Below are 26,682 nucleotides of genomic sequence, written 5' to 3'. Positions count from 1 at the left end.
TCACTTCTAAATCTTTTGTAGTCATTTTTGTATTACTTTAGTGTAAATACATGTTAATTTGGATTCATATGTTGTTTTTTGCTGACTTTATGTGAACGAAAAGACACACATTTGCCCGTTTTCCCATTGGAAATAGTGATATTTTTAAATATCACTGTCCTGGTCACAAAAGTAAAGTTTGTGGGGAATAATAGCCATTTTTTATACTTTTGAGGCATAAGCAATTAGGAAATAACACTTACTACCCAGGAACAAAAAATAAATAAATTGTTACACGATATAATCATTTAAAAGTCATTATACAACTCAATATGCAGATTCGTCAGAATACAGGTGCAGTAAGTGTGATACTGACCTAACCCTAACCCTAACCCTAAACTTAACCCTAACCCTAAACTAAACCCACTTTCTATATAAAGCTAAATTATATTAAACAACATGCATTTACATTACTAAATGCATATATAAGTAATGTTTTTTGCAAAATTGTAATTATGAAAAATAAATCTGTATCACATTAGTCTAACCATGGGAAAAGCATGGGAAAACTGGTATATTACAATAGTAATCTTTAAACGGGAAGGAGAAATATATGCAACATGGAAATAAATGTAATTTAAGAGTAATTTGAAATTAACAAGTTATTACAGCACAGAAGACAACATGGTTCTTAATCATTAAGATACTTTTAAAAGAGTTTGTTGACATTAACACCTCTAACACCACTGCTTACAACCTCCCAGTTAAAGCTGTAAAAATGAGCAGATGAGACAATAAAATTAGATTCTTGAAAATGAAGACTTATGCCACAGTTAAAGGTTCATCAAAAACTTTTCCATGTTAAAGAAAAGGAAGGAAGGCTTCATAACTATCAATCATTTCAACATCTTTGGTGAACCGTAAATGTCATTATCTAGAGGGGTTTATACAGCAGGGATTATTACCATATAGCCATTACCATGTGTTAGCAGAATTACTTTCTTTTGCACAGGATTCAATAAAGCTGATGTTCCCATCACTTTTTGGCTTCACACCCCGCCCTTTTGCGTATTTTGTATTATTTTGTATTTGTTGTGTTATTAATTAAAATGACTCTTTAGTGTGCACAGGTGTTGGCATCCGGGTTGGTTTGGGTTAGAGGCAGAACAAGAGACGTGATTAATGAGTGAAATTAAATATAGAAAGCAATTGCTACTCATGCTGGCTTTAAACCAGCACATTATTTGTTTTGTGTTTGTTCACCGTGTTTTTTGATTGTCTGTCTGTGTTGACCATCGTGCCGTTTTGTTTTGAAAAGTGTTTTGTTTAAATCTTTTATTTATTTGTAATAAACACACTCATCAGTGCTGCATACTCTAGTACTGAGTCTGTCTGTTTCTGGTCTGAAGTCACTTCAAAGGCATCTGCCACCAAGTACAGGACTGATTGAAGCTAAGCTGGTCTGGTCTAAAATGCATCATTCATTATTATTTGTTTATTTAGCAGATGCCTTCATACAAGGCAACTTACAGAGACTAGGGTGTGCAAACTATGCATCAGCTGAGGAGTCACACAGACCCTCACCCAAAAGACAGGGCACAAGGAGATTAAGTGACTTGCTCAGGGTCACACAGTGAATCAATGGCTGAGCTGGGATTTGAACCGGGGATTTGAACAAGCCTGTTTCTTTAACCACTGGACCATGCAGCCTCCCATATCTTTTGTATTGACGGTGACATATGTCATGATGATACATCTTGATAATGGTGATGCTGATTTTGAATATACAGCCGTGGCAAGGCTAGTAATACAGTATGTTACTAACATAATGTTTTATGCGTCAGGCTGTTACCATAATTATCCACCATCAGAACTCAACAGAATGTTTTGCTTTGAACACAATGAATCAGTGGCTGAGCTGATATTTGAACCAGGGGACCTCCTGGTTACAAGCTGGTTTCTTTAACCACTGGACCACACAACCTCCTCTAAATCTCCTCACATTTTTATACGACTACACTACTGTTTATTTCACATGGTCTTTTTTTCTAACTATCAGTTTCCTCATTTAAAATATTTACTGTTGTATACCATAGTAAAGGTATAACAAAGTCCTGGAAATCAAACTAAAAGCAAAGTACAGCACAGCAACGATGCAAACTGCAGATTTACAGTAAACATTTACCATAAGAAACTTTTGCAAGGATCTATTAGGGAAAGTATTCTAATCATTTTCTGTAAACCACTAAAAAGTAAATTCAGCAACACTGACTGTGCTCTTGTAAATCCATTTACACTGTTCCATGAACATTAGCATTAACATGGCCTTGCTAATCGACGTGGGTAATCAATCTCCACAGTGGGTTATATTCAAAGCTATGAGCAACATTTCAGCTCTCTAGTATGTAATGTATTTAACAGCTTGGCTACATTTTATAGTTATATAAGAAGTCTACTTGGGAATAACTGCATAAATCATGTGCCAGATGTATAATTCACAAGATAGTGAAGTTGTTTCTGAAAGGATTCTAAAAGAACCACATTTTCAGAAATGGGGAGCAATATCCAGAAAGTGTTACGTCACAATCACTGATTCAGTGATGGCAACTGTATTATGTAATGTTTGAAAAGGTGTTTCTTGTTCACTTGCTGCATTGGTGAGGTGGATCCTCTAGGAGTGAAATTGATTCATAAGTTCGAGAACCTATTTATTCATGTAAAAAAAGGTTAAAAAAAGGAGGGGGGGGGGGGGGGGGGGGGCGACTAACTTTAATATCACCGCAAGTGAACATCTAAACCACAATGAAAAAGAGCTTTTAACCTACCTTATCTCACCGAAATGGGAAAGGACAGAATTCGTAATGGCAGTGTATCACACAACACTGCCCATAACAGTTGTGTTTTAGTGACCTCTAGCACTGTCTGCTCAACACACAAGGAGCAACCAGATCTAGCTCAATACTCAGTCAGCCGATCGGCATTCCCCACACCACAAGAGCACTGCTTTTGTGGTTACAAACCAACAAAGTGCCAATAACCCCCCCCCCCCCCACACACACACACACACACACACACACATACAGTGTGAAGATGCCCCCCCCAATCCAGACATGCATTGTCACGCTAATCTTGCCCTTCCTAGACTCCTCATTTAGTCCCTAAACCCCCCAAAAAATACACATCCTAGTACATCCCTAAATCCACATACCCTAAATGTTCCAGTATGCAAATTTAACATTCATCCTTGATTTCTCATTGCTTATAATCCTTTGAATTTGTCACCTCATGACACACAATGTAAAGCTTTGCAACAGTATACTGTACTTGGTCATAAATACAGAGCATTACAATACAACCCTAGATTTGAGCTTCAGATCTAGAGGACTGAATTTGAGCCTTTTTGGTATGACTTCCCTATTTTATTTATTACTCTATCCATATAAAGTGGTTAACCCTGTAGGACTGATAAGCAGTGTTGGTATTATTAACTTCAGCGGTGCAAAAACCTCACCAAGAAAAATTCTTGCTTGAGGCCAACTATACACAGTTCTACATGATTAGAACATGCTGCAAACAGATTTGAAACTCCTGCTATCCTGGGACGGCTGAAATGACTGAAACAGGAACCTTGCATTTGTGATCATGTGTGACACATGTGCTCACTGCGGCTGCTGGTTATCACACATGGACATCACGCAATGACCTAGGGACCCTTTTCTGCATGAGCTAAAACCTGAATCAGAAGGCTATCCCGGTGTCAGTTGTCTTTAATAAATAAACACAGGTGCCTGATATCATCCTGATTTCCCTAGAAACAAACCTCCAGCTCTGAAGGGAAATATTTGCATCCTGTATCCGACACAACCTACTGTTTGAGTGAGACAGGTTTATCGAGGGCACTGATTCCATTCAGTCGAGCTGCACAAGTGCCTCTAGCAGACTTTACCAGAAACCCAGTGCCTTTGAAAGCCTAAGCCACAGAAGAGGTAATTTAACCTGTCTGTCAGACTCTTCTGTCTGCCGCCTGCCACCCTGTGCATCACAACATGCATTTCAAAATGCTGTTTTGTTTAATTAGTGCTAGTTTTGTCCTGTCCCTGCTACCACACTTCTGATTAGTCAAGCATCCTTAAAGAGTAACAGGGTTCTGAAAAAAAATGTGTTACACATCCCTGCATATTGCTACAACTGTATAAATAATGTACTTATCATTTTTATGTTCATTGTTAACATTCTGATACCTTTTTACACTTATAAGTTTAAAGTCTGTTTCAAGGCTATTTTAAAAATGTCCGCTCTAGTGCACTGATAGTGTAAGGATTGTTGCCCAGACAGATCTCAAACTCCAGTGCACTAGAGCAGACATTTTGAAAAGAGCTTTGAAACAGACTTTAAAGTTGTCAGAATGTTAACAATGAAAAGAAAAATTACAGGTGCATTATTTAAACAGTTGTAGCAACATGTGGGGACTTATAACGTTGTATTTTTCAGAATCCCGCTACTTGCTGTTTAATGTCAATGAGTTTAATGATTTTAAATGGGCAACTTGTCAGCACATTCTCGTTCACTTAAAACACATTTACCATTGGAAATTAGCCGCTAATTTTGCAGCTAACCAGTCTAACACTGCTTCTCGTGTTTAGCCTTTCTGTTGCACTACAGTATGCACAGCATTGTGTTATTGCATTCCTCATTAGGCATCACCATGCTTTACTACAGTATGCACAGCATTATTACCCTGCAGGTTTTTATTAATTTCAAATCAGTTTCTCCACGCTTAGCTTCAATACCATTTACACAGTTTAATCTCCTATCATTGTATCACAGAATTTTTAATTTCCAGTATTTTTTCTTCTCCTTGAAAATGTACAGATGCACAGAGCAGCACTCTCCTCCATGTTGGTCCCTATCCTCCTTTTAAAATGCTTTCTATGCTGTTCATTGAGTCCCTTTTTAGAGCAAACCCCATATAGCACATGTTGGGTGACCCTGCTCCTTCACCGAAACTCCGGGAAAGGGGATTGATACTCAAGTTCAAAGTTTCATAAGATCACAAGAACTTACTGGTTTCAAGTATCATTTCCTGATTACTTTTGAAGAGTGGGGCAGCATGCAACATCTTCCATTCCATGTGAAGGTGAGCAATGATCCCAAGTAAAGGCTTTTATTGTGTAAAAACACATTGGTTAAGTGTAGTTCATTTGCACAGAAAAGTACATAGATTGAAAAGATACTGCGAGAATGCAGTCATGTTAATCATAACATATGAATGTAACCATTTTCTTGTACCAGTAATGTTTTCTATATTCACCTCAATTTCCTTTTTTTCCACATGCATTTTAGTATTGTTAGATTTGAGATGCTATCAGAATCAGGCCTGGTCAATATTTGAATGGGAGACATTTCATGATTATCTGAGAAGATAAGAATATAATAAAATAGACGAGCAAGAAGAGGCTACTCGGGAGGAGTGTGCCAATACTCGTATATTCTGAGTAATTATCTTTAAGAAATGTGAAGTTAAGTATTAATTTAATAGAATAAAATCTGTTAATTACTCAACATAAAATAATGAGGTCCCACGGTTTTCTTTATTTACACAAACAATAACAATTTGGTAGTGTTATTTAATATAGAACCTGTTGAGATCAAACTGGCTAAAACTCATTTATAATTTCTAAGCAATTGTTTGTTTCACCTTTCCTTTATGCTTTTGATATGAAATCATTTTTATTTCACTTTCCTTAGAAATGTGCCATCTCTGCAGTGATTTGTGAGATTGTAGTCCTGAGCAAGACTAAACTCGACAAAGAAATACAAATCCCAGTTTCCACAGTGGCAGCTTATGCTAGGGTTAAGGAAAGGTCACGTTTACATGACAAATAGATTGCATTTGCTAGTTTTGCAACCTCGGTATAGCAGTACGGCAGTAAAAATGTCAGCGTCCTGGATGAGGAAAACATGCTTCCTTTTAAAATATGTGTGCATAGGTATTGCCATTGATTGGTACTCAATTGTGAAGGTGTTGGAAAGTTTCTCGTTTTGAAATCAACAGATTAATGAATGGATTTATTTAATATCTGCCAACAAATACTTCTTAAAGGTAAATACTATGAAAATATAAATATCGGCACACCCATACCATTCCGGCCATCAGTGCTCGTCTGGTTCCCAGTAGCTGATTGATCCCAAAACTTTGACAAGTCGGGTCTAATCAACAACGTGGCTTGGTAAGCCATTCCATACTCTTACCACTGTGTAAAAAAAAAAAGTCCCTTCTTGGACAATGGCTCTAGGTGGAAGGACTGACAGCATTTTACAGTTTACCATATTAATTTACACAACTGCTATGGGTAACCCTGATTCATTTTCACCATGCTTTACTTTGGTGCACTGTAGTAAACGTTTATAAGGAAAGGTAGGATATGCAGCCAAGCTGTATAAAATAATGAATTGGTCAATAACATTCAAAGGGTTGGTGTGTAACGGCTGATGAGTTAATAATACTGCTATCCGCATAAAACCCATTCTTACATCTTGACTTCAGAGCTTGCTCTTTAGTTGAATGGTATGGTTTAGTTTGAAAAGTATGGTTTGCTATTCATGCCAAGCCCTTGCCGTTCCATTAAATTGAATGGGTTGAGTTAGCAATTCATTACAATTGCATAAGATTAAAAGGCAATTTTTTTTTTTTTTTTTTGGTCTCGCTTGAAGACATATTGAATTGTTAGGTCATCCTCCTCAAAAAAGTGACAATCCAGGGAAAACTAGCTCAAACAGATGACAACCATATTGGGGTTCAATAAGTGATTACACTATGTAACTACGAAAAACTACTCACTTCTAAATCTTTTGTAGTCATTTTTGTATTACTTTAGTATAAATACATGTTAATTTGGATTCATATGTTGTTTTTTTCTGACTTTATATGAACGAAAAGACACACACTTGCCCGTTTTCCCATTGGAAATAGTGATATTTTGAAATATCACTGTCCTGGTCACAAAAGCAAAGTTTGTGGGGAATAATAGCCATTTTCTATACTTTTGAGGCATAAGCAATTAGGAAATAATAATGTTATAACACAATGTGAATAAGCTGCTGTGTTCCCTGGTTCCTTGCCAGTGCGAGCTGCAATAACCCTCTCCAGCATTGGCTTGTGCCATCCAAAGACCATTTACTCTGTATCATACTCCAGAAGCGAAACCCATCATACTCCAGGAAACCCAGTTAATGATTCACAAGCAGGCTTTATAACACTAATTTATATTTTTTAATACCATTCATAAATCCGAAAGAATTCAAAAGGAATGTCATAGTAGTTACATTTGAAAACCATTAATCATTTGTAAATATCCTAGTTTTATTAACAACTAAAAATAAACTAATAGTAATGGTTTGAGACAATGGTTTCAACAAGAACACTTTATCAGTGTCTTTGTATGAATCATTCTTACAGTATGTAAAAAAAAAAAAAAAATATATAAAAACTATAAAAAATGTATATTACCTTGCTTCTTTTCCATTCATCCTTCTTTTGCCTTGAATGCTTTTTTTTCAGTGCCAGTGATCACTCTTCTCCCTCTAGTGACAGTACACAAGTACTACTGTTCATACTGTTTATGCTAAGATTTCAGTATTTTATGAGCTGCACAGTATATGAACTGAACTAAAGTTCGAGTCAAGTTTAAGAAAGGGTTTCACCTTAAATTAGCTTTATGTATTTGTATAAGCTGGAACCATTAGGTATATACCCTTTGTGATGGAAATTGTTTCAAGGGGGTTCTAGGGGAGAGCAGGTCAATTTGTTACAGCCCAACAGCCCAGATAGGCGCATACAATCAGAGTGATTAAGTAAGTCTTTTTTTCTTACCTTGGTTATTTTTTTTTTAATAAAGGACAGCTCGTTTCCAAAAGCATTGCTTAGCAAATGAGCAGGTAGAGAAATTGGCTCTGTTGAAAGTTGGGAATTGAGTCATGCATTTATTTCACTCACTCTGCGATTTGATGCGGGGTTCAGGGGGTGCTTGATTTTTTGCTAACAGCATCTTGCATTACTATTCAGTAACCTCAAGAAAATCAGCACAGTGAGGGAACACTAATTTATTCCCGGCAAAGGAAAAAGATTTAACCTGAAGGAACAGAAAATGACAGGAATTATCACAAAGCCAAGATTTTCTTTCTTATGCATTAATTATTTGATAATACAATCTTGCATAACTTCCAAATCGATTTACTTTTCTTAACTTTTCTTAACAGTGAATAAGTTATGAAGTTTCACTTTCATCAGTGTAATGACTGGGCCCCCTTTCTTTTATTGAAAATCTTTTGGTTCTTTACTTGTATTTTATTTATTTTTAAGCATATTTTTTAAAATAACCTTTTGTGTACATCCAAAAAAAAAAAAAAACTTTTAATTGTATATATATATATATATATATATATATATATATATATATATATATATATATATAGAGAGAGAGAGAGAGAGAGAGAGAGAGAGAGAGAGAGAGAGAGAGAGAGAGAGAGAGAGAGAGCATTGCATAGAAATAAAGCAGGCACACACAGATATTTCAGGTTCCCGAATGCAGCAGTTTATTTAACGGTGATAATACCCTTGACAGGTAAAGCGTGCTGCTTTACCAGCCAGTGGTACAACTACAGCTGTGACAAAATAATCAAATAAAATAAATGTGCAGTCTCTGGTGTCTTCTTTAGTTCTCTTCAGTCCCACTGGCTCTCCTCCTCTAATCTTTCTTTGTTCTTCTTCAGCTCTCTCTTTCGTCTCAGCACCAGATCTTTAGTCTCTGCAGCGCCTGTTTGTCTCAGCAGTGCCTGTTCGTCTCATCAGCTCGCTAGTTATCCACCTCTCCCACTGTCCAGGCCGTGCCCCCGGTGTACTAACTACCAATCCCATGCATGCACAGCTTTATTTATGACAACAATGTTGCAACCGGGTCCCATTCGCACAGCAAGGCGAGCGTCTGATTCTGACTGGTGAAGATTCTTCTGTCTCTGATGACCCTGAAAACCTGCTGCAATTCAATATTCTATATATATATTGCCCTGTTGTCAAGAGAATGTGCTTTTACCGGCTTCCAGTCGGTGTAGTACTGTATGTTATGTATTTAAAGGGTAAATTGGGTTGTATTTCATCTTTTAGGAGGTTTCTTGATTGGAAAAGTCATATAAACAATTTCACATTTGTAATTCGAGTATCTGAACAATTCCATTATCCAGGCACCTCCTAGTCCCAATCAGTTTGGGTAAACTGCATACAGATATTTCTGTTTCTTGTCAAGAGGCAGTGCACTATAAAAATAGTTAATGTACTGTAGGAAGTGTTAAGGAAGCCATTGAACAAGAGGCACTTGAATGATAGCAAGTTTGCAAAAAGACAACGCATAGAATTCGAAAGATTTTTATAACCATTGATGTTTTCTTTATTGCAACTTTCAAAGGGACTGTATTTCTACACCAGAAGATAGGAAGCTATTTCCCACAGTGTTTTCCAAGAAAAGTACACAAAAGGGAATCTACACGAAACAACTGTAGTCTGTGAAATCAGTTCAATTGTAGAGATGTTTTAGAGTGTTTTCGAGTTGAAGGCTCAAGCTGTTTATTTTTAACAAAACTAATCAATAACATAAAATCATAAAGTAAGGGAAGGGAACTGGGAGTCAAAAATGAAAATAAAGATGATTATTCATACTGGTCTTTCCTTACCCTGCCTTTTTCTCCATTTCTCTCTATCTCCCCTAAATACAACCTTCTGTCAAACTCTTGTCTCACCCCTTTATATCCCCTTGCTCCCTCTGCCCCTTATTCAGACCCCTGCTACTTTCGTGCCATTCCTGCAACCCAATTCCCTACACACACATACACACACACACACACACTATGTAACCCCTGCACGCGCACACACACGCGCACGCACACACACACACACACACACACACACACACACACACACACACACACCATGCAACCCCTGCACACACACACACCATGCAACCCCTGCACGCACGCACGCACACACACACACACACACACACACACACACACACACACACACACACACACACACACACACACACACACCCCTGCACGCACGCACGCACGCACACACACACACACACACACACACACACACACACACACACACCATGCAACCCCTGCACGCATACACACACAATGCAGCCCCCTGCACGCAAACATACAACATGTAACCCCTTGCATACACAAACACACCCTTACAATATCCAGATTCTGCCCCTCCCTCTCTGGTTGATTTTATAAACAGGTACCAGCTGCCTCACAAACCTGTCTTATAAATCAAACCAGCTTCTCAATTGCTTTTAATTCATTTAATTTAATTGGGTTTACAGAGAATGTCACTAACCATTTCACAATCATATGCAAGAAGCAGTCAGAAATAGACTGCAACTAGACTCTACTGGATATAGCTGATCTTTACCAGCCTTTAAAGGAGTACAAACATTGGCACTGGTAATATTATCACTGCCCCCCCACACACACACACACACACACACCACCCATTTTTTCCTGCTGACAATCTATGGGTTCTTTACTATTTCCTACTTCAATTTGGAATGGTGTGATATTTCAAAGACAAAGCTTGTGCATTTATGAAATGTTGCTGCTGCCCCACAACTAAAAGGTATTAACAGAGGAGTTGTCAGGATGACCCTGTCATTGTCCTGGAAGATCAAGCACATAAGCACATCATTCATGTGTTTATTATTTTCTTTTTAAATTTATTACTCATTAAATCTAAGGGACAATCCCTTATAAAAGTTTCCCATAGTAATGGAATAGCAAAGTGCAATAAAAAAACGTAAGTGTATGGTGAAGCCAAGATGAGGGATGGTACAGCGTGTAACAAACATGGCAAAACATGGCAAACTATGGTAAATGCATAGTAGACAGTAACCATGGGAAAAGCATCGAAATCTGCAAAATGATCCTGCAAAAATACTACAGTAGACTTTCATAAGGGATAGAACTGGTTATTACTGCTGAACCAGTTATGCACAGACCAGTTTCACTTATTCCTCTGAATGCAATATATGAAACAGCGCTTTGAACTGCAAATAACACTATCTGGACTGAACAGATTACAGAGGGGCTGTGACCTGGGATTTGTTCCTTAATAGAATGGATTGCCAGCATTACAGGCCCAACAAGAGCTTTTCTTCAAAGTATGTGAATACAGTACTCAGCCAAACTGTTGGGCCAAACTGTGTTGTGGTATTCCATTGTTCTTGCTGCTTGAGTAGAATCGCTGCATCTATGTTGAGTCTTTCTGGTGACAGAGCTTCTGTGTATCTGTCTGATTTAAACAGATTATTTGATTTAGAATACATGAAAAGGACACCCGCTAAAGAAATAACAAACTGACGGCGCCACAATCTGCTAAACACTGGCTTTAACAGTGTTCAAAGAAGATATATTTTGCTATGCTTTTATTTTTATAACTTTTATCCTAATGCTATATTAATCCTTCTGTTGTTTTCTCCAAGGAGTGATTTAATGACCGCCTTATGAATAACACAAAACTCAATAAAAATACAGTATGAAAGAGGTTTATCAATTTTGTGACGGTTATACTATGATCTGCAATTGCTGATGTAACAGAACAGAGGTTGGAGGAGAAACAATCTTTACTAAAGTGCAAAAGAGCCAGGCTTGTCTGCATCAGTGGTATTAGAGCTTTTAACCTCATCCCATCTCATCGAGAGGGGACAGGACAGAATCCGTAACGGCTTGTACAGCAGATCATTAAAACAGACCCATTTAGAAACCCATTTTGTGTATTTTTGCTTTTTTTCTGAACTGTTAAAGCACAGTCTGTAGGGATTTTTTTTGTTTAGTTTTTTGTATCCACTGGCTGGTACTAATTGTGTATGAGTGATAGTTTCTCAAGTGTATTATAAAATGGCCTTTCAAGTGCATGAAAGTATTTTACTGTCCAGCCCGTGGACCTGAACTAAAGAAAATGCTAAAGGCTAAAGTGAATGCTGGAATTAATTAAAGGAGTGTCTGATGCAGGAGCAGCCCAGCAGTGCGCTGCCAACTAACAGCTTCACTCTTTTATGTAACACAGAACCTGTCAGGTAAAGGGCTTCATCCTTTGGTGCTACTGATCCCACGCTTTATTTTTCATTAACAGCAGTCAGAGCAACATTTGGTTTAAGAGGGAATTAGTGTCCCTGTGTTTTTGATCACGCTATTCAGTTATCTGTGTGCATGCTTTGCTGATATGTGTGGTGTTTGTAAAGTTAGCACTGTTGTATGGTACAGCACTAATGTCACTGGATGAAGCCACAGTTGTTGTAGTTTTAGTTTTATTTGCTGGTTAGACTAGGCTATAAATAGGGCCCTACCCCTTTCACAGACGTGAAAAATGTAACACGGACCATGAAATTCATATTGCACCATGAAATCGGGTCTGTTTTGTGTACTTTTACCCTGCACTAAAATCCAATCAAATTATATATACTGTTACAGGTTCCTGATGCGATTATTAGCTTGTTTCAATTTTTTTTTTTTTTTAAAGCTCATCATGAACTGGACAGGATTTATTGATTGACATTTGACAGCAGCCAATAACTGAGCTCTACTCACTGACTGGTATACACAGGCATCCAGGGTGGGTTTAGTATGACCTACGAATCTCAACAAATTAGACCTAGATTTTAAAATCCGTCCAAAATAAATCAAACAAATTCTACAATCATTACTGCAGCAGATCATGTAAAATTATTTGTAAGCCAAATATATAAAAAGTAGTACAATGAGCAGAAAAATATATTAACTACAACCACAAAAAAAAAACCTCAGTAATTTCAGAGACTTCACATTTATGTTGTTTAGCCACTGGGTATATTCTCCAGCTACAAACCCATCCTTCTATGCCCAGGCTTGTTAACAAGGTTAGCTCGGCATTGTTTGTCAATTGCAACAAACTCAATGGATACAGAGTGAGCTGTGACTAAACCCGGACAGGTATTTACACTGCAGAGACAGGGAATGAAGGAAAACACAGTTGCAGGATGCTCCGTACTCACATTCAACCCCTGACCAAAGTAAAGAATGTGTCCTGTTAATGCTCAGCATTTCAGAATAGTTTTTTAGTTACTGTTGCATATAATGACGTTTAAAACCAGAGTAGTTTTTTTTTTTTGTTTGTTTGTTTTTTTTTTTTTTAATAACAACAGAAACGCAACAATTATAGAGTGATCGTCTGTATTCCAGTTTCATTTTCTTCAGCATGTCTGCTTTGTTAGGCACATGCTTTTGTTAACTTCAGGACTTTAAATGTTTATATTTTGCCATTTTTAACTACATGTTCATAATTTGTTACATCGCTGTAGAAATGTAAGATTTAAATAGCTGAAACTGTGAAATTTAAGATTTTTTAAATGTTATGACCATGAAATTTATGAAAGTGGACTGTGCATTTGGTAGGGCTCTAGTTATATAAGGCGCTTTCTTACAGTGTGCATAGCAATTACTGGTCACTCTAACAATGGGCAGGGCTGGTTTGATGTTAATCAAATGTATTGCCTTGTTCCACAGTTCCATTCTATATCATACATGTCACAACATAGGGTACTTCTTTTGTTTAGCCCTCTAATTAACTCTTACTCTGGATAGCACAGGCTCATTAATCCACCCTCCACTGTTACCTTGGGGCCGTTGTATTGATTCTACCAAACTGCCTTCTGCTGATCACCAAGGTTCAGTGTGTGTGTGTGTTATGTGATGTTACAAACCTCTAGAACTGCTTACTGTGTTTAAACGTTTAGCCAGTTCACACTTAAGCCCATTTCACACTTGTACACCTACCTGGGTCCTGTCACAATCCCATGTAGTGAGAAACCACATACCTGGGTCATACCTGGGTTAACCCAGGTCTCAGCAACCCACCTCAGGATGTGGGTTGACGTGTTTTGACCCAGGTTGAGTGAGACAAAATGCTTGACGACCAGTCGTGAGCCGACACAATAACAAACGGCCAGGCCTGCGTGAAGGTTTTACTTCAGCAAGGAACATTTCTGTTTATTCTGTTTAACCACACTTTTGTTGATTGAGACCCAGCATGAGCCAGATTGCAACAGGGATGTAGAAACATTTGCTCTAATCAACATTTGGGATGAAGGATCAATCCAGAGAAGCTTGGATGGAAGCATCAGTAACAGGCTGCTTCAGGGGCATTGATACCTATTGTGCACTTAAGAATATAAGAACATAAGAAACAAGAGTTGGCCATTCAGCCCATCGTGCTCATTTGGTTGTTAGTAGCTTATTGATTCCAGAATCTCATCAAGCAGCTTCTTGAAGGATCCCAGGGTGTCAGTTTCAACAACTTCGCGTCTGTTACCCAGGTCAACCGTGATTTATCAAAAGTAGTGTGAAACCACATACCCGACCTGTATAACACCATGTCCTGACTCGGGTAGAGCATGCCAGTGTGAAAGGGGCTCAAGCCTACTCCCTATTATTGTAGTTCACCCAATCCTGACCCAAAAGACCTCTTGAAGCACAAGCCACCAGACCAATGGTGTAATCCTAAATCTGAAGCTACCGGAACACCACTAAAATATAGATTTCCTTAAACAAGTATATGAATTCACATTGTATCTGCATGCTGAGCTTCTAGTACTTTATTTAATTTCTAAAGTGTCTTTCTTCATCTTATCAGAATACTTTACTTTATGTGTCTGTGTGTCAGTGGCTTTGTTTGTGTGTGTCCACAGTCGTAGTCGATGCACTGTTTCTGTTGTTTTCATCAGCATTTTAGCTTTCGTAAAGAAGTAGTTTGTAATAGAAGACATTCCTAATGTTCTTTTCATTGCATCAAGATAACTGCTGACTAAATCAGACAGTTGTGTGGGAAATGTGAGTCATGTGACTAAACTTGCTTATATTTAGGGCTTCTGCTTTTTGTTTTCTATTCATTTAATTTTTCTGTGTAATTTTTAGCTATTTTTAGTTTTATGTAAATCAGTTCTTTTCAGGGCTTTTTCTTTTTATATACTGTAAGACATGGTTGTTTTCAGTTACTTTCTGAAATGTTTGGGTGTTTTTTTTTTTTGTCAAAATATGTATAGTAGTTATTTGCACACTTAAGTTTTTTCTTTCCTTTGCTGTCTTCCACAACGAAATGCTTATGGTCACCGGTACATTCTTCTGGGGTTTTTGTGTGTAGGCATTTTTTAAATCCTCCATATCTTGATTTCTTTTACATGAGAGTAGGTGTTAAAACATTATGCTGATATTGGACTCAACTCTCGCCAAGATAAGCACCAACTAAGACATAGCTTCTTTTACTGTAAACTAATGTGATCCACCTGCGTTCCCTTCCATCTGATGATGTAGATATCTTTCTGCCTGGTGTTGATGGCTGAAGTGTAATGCTGGCTCCACAGTTCAGCCTATTTTGCCTCCCTGGCACATCAGCACACACTACGGCTGCAATGCTGGCTGCAAGGATCAATCATTATGCGGCCTCACTTGCGCATCAGCATGACACAGGTCTGGACTGAGCTGAGTAGATTACTTCTCTGGGGTCTTCAAGTGGGCATGTTCCATCCTTGGTGTTTTGTCGACTACGCCACACCTTAAGCGGGCTCGACAGTGATTCTGGCATCCCAGCATTAACCCCCTCCATCCCCCCACTCAGCTATGCTTACTGACGTATGAACTTGTTAACATTTCCAGCTTCTCTACTCTTGTCAAGGAAACCTCATACACAGTGAGTGGCCACAGAAGTCTTGGCATTAGACCAAACTGAAAGCACCAGAGTTTAAGTTTGCCTGGTAAAGCACTGCTGTCTATGCTCTTCAATCCTTGCACTGCTTGTTGTCTCACTTCTCCCATATGAACTGTGTCTTTTAGGTCCTCATCATGCCATCTCCCAATACTTTTCACAGGCTTCTCAGACACTGTTGGTATTGCCTTACTAATGTAGAACCTCTTATCCACTATTTTAACTTTAATTATAGAGATGCTCCTTGACTTAATGGGCTTGAATTGCATTCGTGCCCATGCTATGTTATTGATTAGTTTGCCCAATAACCAATTTGTGCAGGCTGCTGTTGTAGTCATGATTGTCATGTCATCCATGTATGCTCTAATTAGTGCCAGTCACATTCCAGAAGCCAAGTGTTCTCCTCCCACTACCCATTTTGATGCCCTAATAATTATTTCCATGCCATGGTAAAAGCCAGTTGAGAAATGGCACATCCTGCCATTATTCCAATTTCTAGACATTGCCATGTAGTGGTGAATTCTGAAGTTGATAAACAAAATTGCAAATCTCCGAAGTAGGCTTTCAGTAAGTTTGTTACTGTCCTCAGTACACTGAAAAAATCAAATGCTGCCCAAAGTAGTTCATGTGGCACTGAACCGCATGCATTGGCTAAATCCAGGAATGTGACATGGAGTGCCTTACTCTCCTTTTTAGCTATTTTAATTTGCTGTCAGATCACACTCTTGTGCTCTAACCATCCTCAGAAACCATGGAATACCGGCGTTCTGTACTGAAGTGTCAATGAAGCTGACAATCTCTGAGTAACAATTCTGAAGAAAATCTTGCCTTCCACATTTAACAGGGAAATAAGGCGAAACTGACCAATACTTGTACAATCTTTTATCAAGACCCCACCTGCTCGGCGCCATGCTCTTGATACCACCTGTTTTTCCCATACTACTTTCATGAATTTCCACAGAATTCGTAGAATACCAGGGGCACTCTTGTACCCTGGAGATGATGACCCCCTTGCCTTTTTCACAGCTTGCTCTGCTTCTTTCCACTTAGGTGCGCAGTCCTTCATTTGGTATTCTGGTGGAATGATAGGTGGGTTGTCTGAAGGAATCGACATAGGCTTATGCCTTTTTGATTCTGTAATCTTTAAATCCTGTGAACACGCCTCCATTCCTAATTGTAATATCGTTTTAAATCTTGCAAGTAGAGTCTCCAGTAAAGATGCAGGAATGTGCTCCCAGTTGATGTGGTGGTTTTAAAGTATTCAGAACAAATCAAGAAGTTGGGACATCGCCCAGCTGTACTGGGAAAGGTTTTTTTTTGTGTTTTTTTTTTATTAAATTTTTTTTAATGGGAAAACGGTGGGCAACGTGAATTGAGTAACCATTTCACAGTTTTTCTGGTGTTTATTGGCTATACATCGATTTATATTTATATATATATATATATATATATATATATATATATATATATATATATATATATATATATATATATATATACATATACATATACATACATATATATTTGAAAATCGGGGTGTTTTATTTACATTATGCAAGTTCTTGCTTGACTACACCAGTGCACCAGACACTGGTAAATTAAACATCCGCACCACCTTGTCCTATACCGTTTTGATTGGACAACCCATTTTATATATATATATTGCAAAAGTATTCAGAGCACTGACCAATTCTCTCATATTACTGAATTACAAATGGTACATTGAAATTTCGTTCTGTTCGATATTTTTTTTAAAACGCTTAAACTCAAAATCAATTATTGTTAGGTGACATTGGTTTTATGTTGGGAAATATTTTTAAGAAAAATAAAAAACTGAAACATCTTACTTGCATAAGTATTCAACCCCCACACATTAATATTTGGTAGAGCCACCTTTCGCTGCAGTAACAGCTTTAAGTCTTTTGGTGTAAGTATGTACCAGCTTTGCACACAGCGTCAGAGTGATTTTGGCCCATTCTTCTTGTCAGATTTGCTCCAGGTTGTTCAGGTTGGTTGGACGATGCTTGTGGACCGCAATTTTCAAATAAGAACATAAGAACATAAGAAAGTTTACAAACGAAAGGAGGCCATTTGGCCCATCTTGCTCGTTTGGTTGTTAGTAGCTTATTGATCTCAAAATCTCATCAAGCAGCTTCTTGAAGGATCCCAGGGTGTCAGCTTCAACAACATTACTGGGGAGTTGATTCCAGACCCTCACAATTCTCTGTGTAAAAATGTGCCTCCTATTTTCTGTTCTGAATGAAATAGTGCCACAGATTCTCAATGGGATGAAGATCAGGACTTTGATTGGGCCACTGTAGGACATTCACCTTTCTGTTCTTGAGCCACTCCAATGTTGCTTTGGCCTTGTGCTTGGGATCATTGTCCTGCTGAAAGGTGAATTTCCTCCCAAGCTTCAGTTTTTTAGTGGACTGAAGCAGATTCTCTTGCAGTATTTTCCTGTATTTTGCTCCATCCATTCTTCCTTCAATTGTAACAAGATGCCCAGTCCCTGCTGATGAGAAGCATCCCCACAGCATGATGCTGCCACCACCATACTTCACTGTAGGGATGGTGTGTCTTGAGGCATGGGCAATGTTAGGTTTGCGCCACATATAGCGCTTTGAGTTTTGGCCAAAAAACTCTATCTTGGTCTCATCTGACCACAAAACCTTTTCCCACATCGCAGCTGGGTCACTCTCATGCTTTCTGGCAAACTCCAGACGCGCTTTCAGATGGTACTTTTTGAGTAACGGCTTCTTTCTTGCCACCCTCCCATACAGGCCAGAGCTCTTGATATGGTTTACTGGTGCACCATTACTCCACTCCCAGCCACTGAACTCTGCAGCTCCTTCAAAGTGATTGTTGGCTTCTCTGTGGATTCTCTCACAAGTCTCCTTCTTGTTGAGCATTGAGTTTTGAGGGATGGCATTTTCTTGGCAGTGCCTGGGTGGTGTGATGCAGCTTCCACTTCCTGATTATTGATCCAACTGTGCTCACTGGGATATCCAAACACTTGGATATTATTTTGTACCCTTTCCCTAATCTATGCATTTGTATTACTTTATCTCTAACTTCTGTAGAATGCTCTTTGGTCTTCATTTTCCTTCAGATTCACAGCCTTACCAATGATCCTTCAGCAGTGGGGATTTTATCCAGAAAATGTGACAGTAGCTTTAATGGTTCACAGGTGGAGGCCAATCATAAGGTAACTGTGTCCTCGTTAGGCCAATTTCTTTCATCGGTGCAAACCGGGAGCTTCCACAGCACAGGGGTTGAATACTTATGCAAGCAAGATATTTCAGTTTTTCATTTTTCTTAAAAAATTTTCCCAACATAAAGCCAACGTCACCTTACAATAATTGATTCTGAGTTCCAGTGTTTAAAAATAAAATATCAAACAGAACGAAATTTCAATGTACCATTTGTAATTCAGTAATATGAGAGAATTGGTCAGGGGTCTGAATACTTTTGAAAGGCACTGTATATATATATATATATATATATATATATATATATATATATATATATATATATATATATATATATATATATATATTGGCGGCATGCATGCGTACTATAGGATTCTATCAATACCATACTGTAGTTTTTAGTGGGGGAGGTACTCTTCTTCTGAAAAATGTGATGGGATCTCTAATGTCCTGAAGCGCCCAAAGGACATGACCTTTGAAAGGTGGCATGCAAGCCTTCAACATGCATCTCTCATTGCCTGTACAGTAATGGAGTGCAATGACTTCCCATTACAGAAAACATCTTCATCCGTCGTGGCTGGCACTAAAGCAATAAGAGTTCAATAAATAACTCCACTGACATTTTGACAGTGTTGGCTTGTAATAAAAGACCCCTTGCAGAGCAGTCACTTAAAAACAATAACTAAGGAGAAAGCCAGGCAAAGCACGATTACTTTTACAGTTCAAATAAGAGATGGTTTGTTAAAATGACATCTCATTCCCACAGATGATGTCCTGGTAAATTAGTTTTTCAGTACCATAAGTTGTGAGTTATTTACTGGAAGCAAATATGAATTACCATGCTTAGTTTTTGCTATACAAACAAGACTTTCTATCAGGGCACAGGACTCTCTCGGGACTCGGGGGGGTATTTGTGAGATTCCAGTAATATAAATTAAATTTCTGTTTGTTGAATGTTTGTTGTTGTCACATTGTCTCATGCAGTTTGGAAGACTACAAAGTGAAGCTCTGTGAAATAATTTCTGTGATAAGAAGCACCCTAAAAGAATATTCTAACACGTCTTGTTTTTATATATATATATATATATATATATATATATATATATATATATATATATATATATATATATATAGCGGGGGGGGGGGGGGGGGGTTAAATCCTTCCCTGCGGAAAACATGTGAGAATGCACATTTGGGTGAATGGGCTAATTGGTTTATTGTTTAATTATTTAGTTAATCCCCTGCACCTGGTGGTAATTGCAAATTAGAGCCAGGTGCAGGGTATTTAAAGAATGCAGCCAGTCAGTTCAGGGCTGCTGAGAGAAGGAACAAAAAGTGTGCTCTGGTTCTGAGCAGTCAGAGTGAGGTACTGTGAGAAACTGTGTGATTTTGTGTTTTGGGTTACCAGTAAACAGCTTAGCTGTCCTGAGTATTAGTTAGGGGAATCCTGACTGTATAGTTAGTGCTCTAAGAAGGAGCTAGGTGTTTGTTTGGTCTATTTTTGTTTGTGTTCATTAAAAGTGCATGAAAGCGCTGTTAAAAATCAATTTCTGTCTCCTGGGTCTGGTCTTAAAGGGGCAACGAACAATGAGAGTGTGAGGATCTCTTACAATATATATAATTGTTTTACTTTAGGACTATGATGTATGTTGTACACACAGAATAAGAATACTAGAATTTTGACAAATCCTTCACAGTGATTGATGGATTTCTCATACTAGATTTATAATATCAATAAATAAGCAAGAAAAATAAGATCTGAGAGAAGAAGACTGTGACAGAGCAGGGCCCCTCCCTGAAAAAACTTCTCTATGGGATATGGACTTTTAAAACAAACTGTCCAATAAATATAACGCTATACAACTGCACTGTAATAATGAACCAACTTACCTGTTGTCTGTAAGGGGGATCCATTTCACCGGGTAAAAGCAGTACACAAAAGTTAATTCTGCTATATACATTGTTAGTCAGAAGTACGATCATCAAAGACAGGTGCACATTTCTTGGGTGATTTGCTGATGATGATGGCTTAGTAGTGATTGGAACAAAAATACACAAAACAAAGAACAGAAACTAACAGCAGTGAGAATAATAAGTATAAAAGAAAATGCAGACTTTATCAGAAGTGCTCGAGCTTAAGAAAGTAACTGTCAAGGAAATAATTTAAAATAATTAAATACTTACCAGAGCCAGAGAGAGTGCACTGGGTTGTTTGTTTGTTTATTTATTTATTTATTTATTGCATTTATATTTAAAGTTTAGACAAGTATCGTAAAGCACTGTACAGTATATAGCAGAGAAAAGAACAAACCACAATACATTTGTATAGCATGTCACACATACAACTGCCACAACTAAACAATTTAAATAACATATTTAAGTAACAGTATACAGATCATATAAAAGCAGCAATTTTAAAGTTACATTAAAACATGCTGAGATAAGAAAGACATTTTATAAAATGTGGTTTTAATCTTTTTAGACTTGAAAACTGTAGCAGCCCCAGCTTTCCTGACAAACAAAGGCAGATTATTCCATAATTTAGGCACTCTACAAAAAAAATGCCCTCCCTCCTGTGTTACTTTTGTTGACCCTAGGAATAACCAGCAGCTCCACATCCTGTGATATCAGACTGGTTTGGAAGATACAGGGTCAGATAACAAATAACTAGGTGCTAATCCATTAGCAAATAACTAGGTGCTAATCCATTCAAGGCATTGTAACTTAACATCAAAATCTTAAAATCAATTCTATACTGCATAGAGATTCAGTGTATAGAGACCAAAACAGGGGTACTATGTTCACTTTTCCTGGTTTTAGTCAGAATTCTAGCAGTGGTATTCTGAACAAGCTGCAAGCCACTTGTTTTGGGACACCAGAAAAATGTGCATTACAATAGTCAATTCTAGATGAAACAAAGGCAAGCATTAGTCTGTCGCAGGGGTGAGCAATTCCGGTCCTGGAGGGACGGTGTCCCTCCTGGTTTTTGTTCCATCTGTGCCCTAAATTACTTAATTGCATCAATTAAGAGCTTATTATGAGCTTAATTAGTCAGTTGGAAGAAACACCAGGAAGGACACCGGCCCTCCAGGATCAGAATTGCCCACCGCTGGTCTGTCGACATCAGATATACATCTATATTTGGCTATATTTCTCAAATGGTAAAAAGATACTTTAGTAACTTCCCTAATATGATTCGCAAATGAGAGATCAGGATCAAAGATGACCCTCAAACTCTTATTTTCGAGTTAAAGTTTTGATGCGAGACTACAAGGGTCAAACTCATGCAATCTCACATCCCTTTTAGTTGGTCTGTGAGCCCACTAGCATATCCTCTGTTTTATTTGAATTCAACTTTCGAAAATTCTGTGACTCCAATGTTTGATGTCTGTAAGGCAAGTAGATAACAACTCCCAGGCAGAAGAAATTCCTGGAATTAGGGACAAATATAGTTGGGTATCATCAGCATAGTAATGGAAGTTAACTCTGTGTCTGCAGCTAATGTTACCTAACTGTTGCATATATAATGAAAACAACAAGGAACCTAGAATGGAGCTCTGTGAAACACCACAGACAACTTCAGATAATGTTGATTTTACCTCCCTGTGACAGAGACAGAATGATTCTTGGTGATAAATCTCCCTCCCAACATTTGAGGTCACTGTGTAAAGTGAACAGAGTTCTCTGGACCTGGTGGCCAGACAATTCATTCCCAGCATTAGACTGAAGTTGGTCATCTAGAAAGGGGCGGAGCTACAATACAATAAATCATCGAAATGGAAGGGAAACGACGTGGCAGCTGTGGACTGGAGGAGAGATTGCACTAGTTAACCAAGGGGTCAGGATTGATGGTAAAAAGGGGGAGTAGCGAAGTGATCTGTTCCTTTCATAGGAACAGATCACTTCGCTACGCTCCCTTTTTACCGTCAATCCTGAGTGTTTTGTTTGTTTTTGTCATTTCTAAAGAGCCATTGTGTTATCAGAAGATGGCTGAACACACCAGCGCTTATCTGAACTACATTGCACCATCGTTCAAGATAAACTATATCTGCACCACAAGCATTAAATCACCCATTGTGGACTTAAGTTTGTTTTTTGTGGGTGTTTAGGAATGGCACTATTATTATTTTGGGACAATAGAGACAAACTGAAACCTATCAGAAAGATAAGATTTGAACCAGGATAGGACAAGACCAGACAGTCCCACAGTGCTTTCAAGATGATTCAGTGGTATGGAATGGTCTACAGTATCAAAGGTAGCACTTAGCCCTAAAAGAATTAAAACTGATGGAAAGCCCGAGCCAGAGCTTATTAGCTGATCATTAACATCTCTGACAAGGGCAGTCTCAGTGCTATGTGAAGCACGAAAACCAGACTGAAACTTCTCAGATATACCACTAAGACTTAGAAATTTTTGAAATTGAATTGCAACAACTGTCTCTAGAACCTTATCTAAGAACGGTAGGTTGGAGATTGGCCTATAGTTATTGAGGACTTTAGGGTCCAAATTGTGTTTCTTAAGCAGAAGCTTAACCACAGCAACCTTAAGAGCTGAGGGAACTATACCAGAGGAAAGTGAACCATTTATATATATATATATATATATATATATATATATATATATATATATATATATATATATATATATATATATATATATATATATTAATGTGGGTATTAATAACACCAAGAACATATTTTAATAGTTTTGTAGGAATAGGATCAAGAGAGCATGTAGTAGCTCTCATATGTTGAATTAGCTTTGTCAGTTCCTGTAAGGTAATCATAGAAAAGGCCCCCATGGTAGTCTTAATATGTGTAGTTAGTAAAATTGTGCTGGAGTTTTCATTAATAGAAGGAATCTCATTTCTGATGTCTAGTATTTTATTTTTAAAGAAATGTAATTAGTCATTCCAGCTGTGACAGGAGCCAATGTCAAGGGTAGGACTATTAGGGGAAGGATTTATCTGGGCTATCAAAAAGAAATCTAGGATTTTTTGTATTAGTTTTCCTATATTTAACCAAATGGCACTTCCATGCAATGTAAATAACATGCAGTTTAGATTCTAGTTTACGACCCTCATATTTCATCTTATGAGTTGAATCATTAAAACACAGTGAGCTTTTTTTAAAAGACACTCTCCAAGTTTTGATTGGCATCACAGTATCTAAGACAGGGGCTCTCAAACTTTTTTTTTGTTGACGGACCCTTTTTCAAGTGTAATATTAATCACGGATTCCGATTTTAAATTCCGATTTTAAATTTTAAATGCTTTAAATGCACGTGAAGTGACTGCCACAAGTACTTACAGTCAGTGAGATGGGTGTGCCTGTTTCTTACTGCAGAGTCTGTCTATCCTTATTGTGATGGTTGAGAAGCAAACTCATAAATCATTCTCCACTTCCAGTTGGGACCTGAGCTTTGTCTTCATAGCTGCCATAGCAGAGAATGATGCCTCACATATATTCTTTATGTTGTTGGGAAAGGTAGTAACACTTTCATGGCTTCTGTTACTAAAACTTGGTACTCAGCAGCAACAGTTGGCCAAAACTGACAAGGTGCCTGTTCCTGAAACTTAATTTTCAGTGTGTGGTCACAGGACAGTTTGAGCAGTTCCTGTTCTGTTTTTCCACTCAAGTGACAAGATGATGTAGCAAAAGATGAAAACGGATCCCAAACCCAATTGTATTCCTCCATGTTTATATTTTTTAAATAAACGCTGAAGTACTCTGCCAAAGTTGAAAGGTGAGCAACGATAGTGTCTCTCACACAGTCAATTGTCATTCTGTTAGTACCCATAAAATCAGTCAGGAATGGAAACATATTTGAGATTCCACTGCTCAGGTTAGTTTTTCAAATCTCTGCTTTCTTCCGAAATGCTTCAATCTTATTTATTTATTTATTTTATATAGCACCTTACGTCACAGACCCCAAGGCGCTTTACAGAAAACAATACACATAGCAATACACAGCATTAAAATAGCATAAAAAAGATAATAAAAAGACTATTTTAAATACAAAGTAAATACATTTCCAATTATATATATGTAGGAGCCTCATAAGAAAAGGCCCTTCCTCCCATACTATTAGTATTTACAATTGGAATAACCAAGAGCCCTGCATCCTGAGATCTAAGATTCCGCTTAGGAATGTATGGGATCAACAGCTCTTGTAAATTACTGGGTGATAATCCATTAAGAGCTTTATCAGTTAAATATAAAATCTTAAATTAATTTGACTTGATTAATAAAATAGAACCTTGAGGAACACCACAGACAACCTCTGACAAATCAGAATTCATCTCCCCGACAGAAATGTACTGAAACCTATCGGAAAGATAAGACCTAAACCAAGAATGGACATCGCCTGCCAAACCCACTAAACTCCCAAGCCCATTTAGTAGAATGGAATGGTCCACGGTGTCAAAGGCAGTGCTAAGATCAAGAAGAATTCAAACTGAAAGAAAGTCGGAGCTTATCAAAGGATCATTTATTACTGTAACAAGAGCCTTCTCAGTGCTATGTGCAAATCAAAATCCAGATTGAAATTTCTCAAATAAAGCATTACAAGCAAAAAAATTGAGTGATTGATTGGCAACAACTTTCTCCAAGACCTTGGCTAAAAATAGAAGATTGGAAATTGGCCTAGAGTTGTTAATAACTGTATGATCCAAATTATTTTTTTTAAGCAGGGGTTTAACCACTGCAACCTTAAGTGAAGAGGGAACTATACCAGTTGAAAGTGATTCATTTATAATTGTTAAAATGCTTATATTAGCAACACTAAATACATATTTTAATAGTTTAGTAAAAATAGGATAAAGGCACAAGTGGCTGGTCTCATGTGCTTAACTAATGCTGTCAGCTCTTGCAAAGTAACCAACGAGAAAGCCTCCATCATAACTTTATCAGGTCTAGTTCATTCAAAGTAGGAGGAAAGGTCCATAAGGAGTCTATAAGATCTGATCTCTAATGTCAAGAATTTTATTCTGAAAGAATTTTAAAAAGTCACCTCAAAAAGAATGGCAAGAGGATCAGAAATAGTAAGATCCAGGGTTATGCCGTTCTTAACCGCTAAACCACTAGAAATTACTAGATCTAAAGTATGGCCACGATTATGCAGAGGACCTTTGACATGCAGGATATAATCTAAGGAATCCAGTAGCCTCAAAAATTCCAAGGAGTTACAATCAGAATCAATGTCAACATGAAGGTTACAATCACACAATAAAATAATCCTGTCATATTTGACTGTCAATATAGATATCAGATCCCCAAATTCAATCAGAAATAGTGGGTTTCACTTAGGTGGCGATAAATAACACTGTGTAACAATTTTTTTTTTTTTTTTTTTTTGTTCCTGGGTAGTAAGTGTTATTTCCTAATTGCTTATGCCTCAAAAGTATAGAAAATGGCTATTATTCCCCACAAACCTTGCTTTTCTGACCAGGACAGTGATATTTCAAAATAGCACTATTTCCAATGGGAAAACAAGCAAATGTGTGTCTTTTCGTTCACATAAAGTCAGAAAAAAACAACATATGAATCCAAATTAACATGTATTTATACTAAAGTAATACAAAAATGACTACAAAAGATTTAGAAGTGAGTAGTTTTTCAAGATTTATGATTATACTGTATTTACAGTATAATCGTAAATCTCAAAAAACTACTCACTTCTAAATCTTTTGTAGT

At 37.6% G+C, this 26,682-nt stretch overlaps 1 protein-coding gene across 1 annotated transcript in view; it reads left to right on the top strand.

Annotated features, from left to right (window-relative positions):
- The window catches only part of LOC121294336 (GDNF family receptor alpha-4-like), an 82,985-nt gene that overhangs the window by 10,400 nt on the left and 45,903 nt on the right, over window positions 1–26,682 (top strand). The window lies entirely within an intron of this gene.

Source organism: Polyodon spathula, chromosome 2 (assembly GCF_017654505.1).
Source record: "Polyodon spathula isolate WHYD16114869_AA chromosome 2, ASM1765450v1, whole genome shotgun sequence".
In the NCBI taxonomy this organism is placed as follows: Eukaryota; Metazoa; Chordata; class Actinopteri; order Acipenseriformes; family Polyodontidae; genus Polyodon; species Polyodon spathula.
The sequence above is the reverse complement of the archived record's forward strand: the minus strand, read 5'-3'. Positions and strand labels throughout refer to the sequence as shown.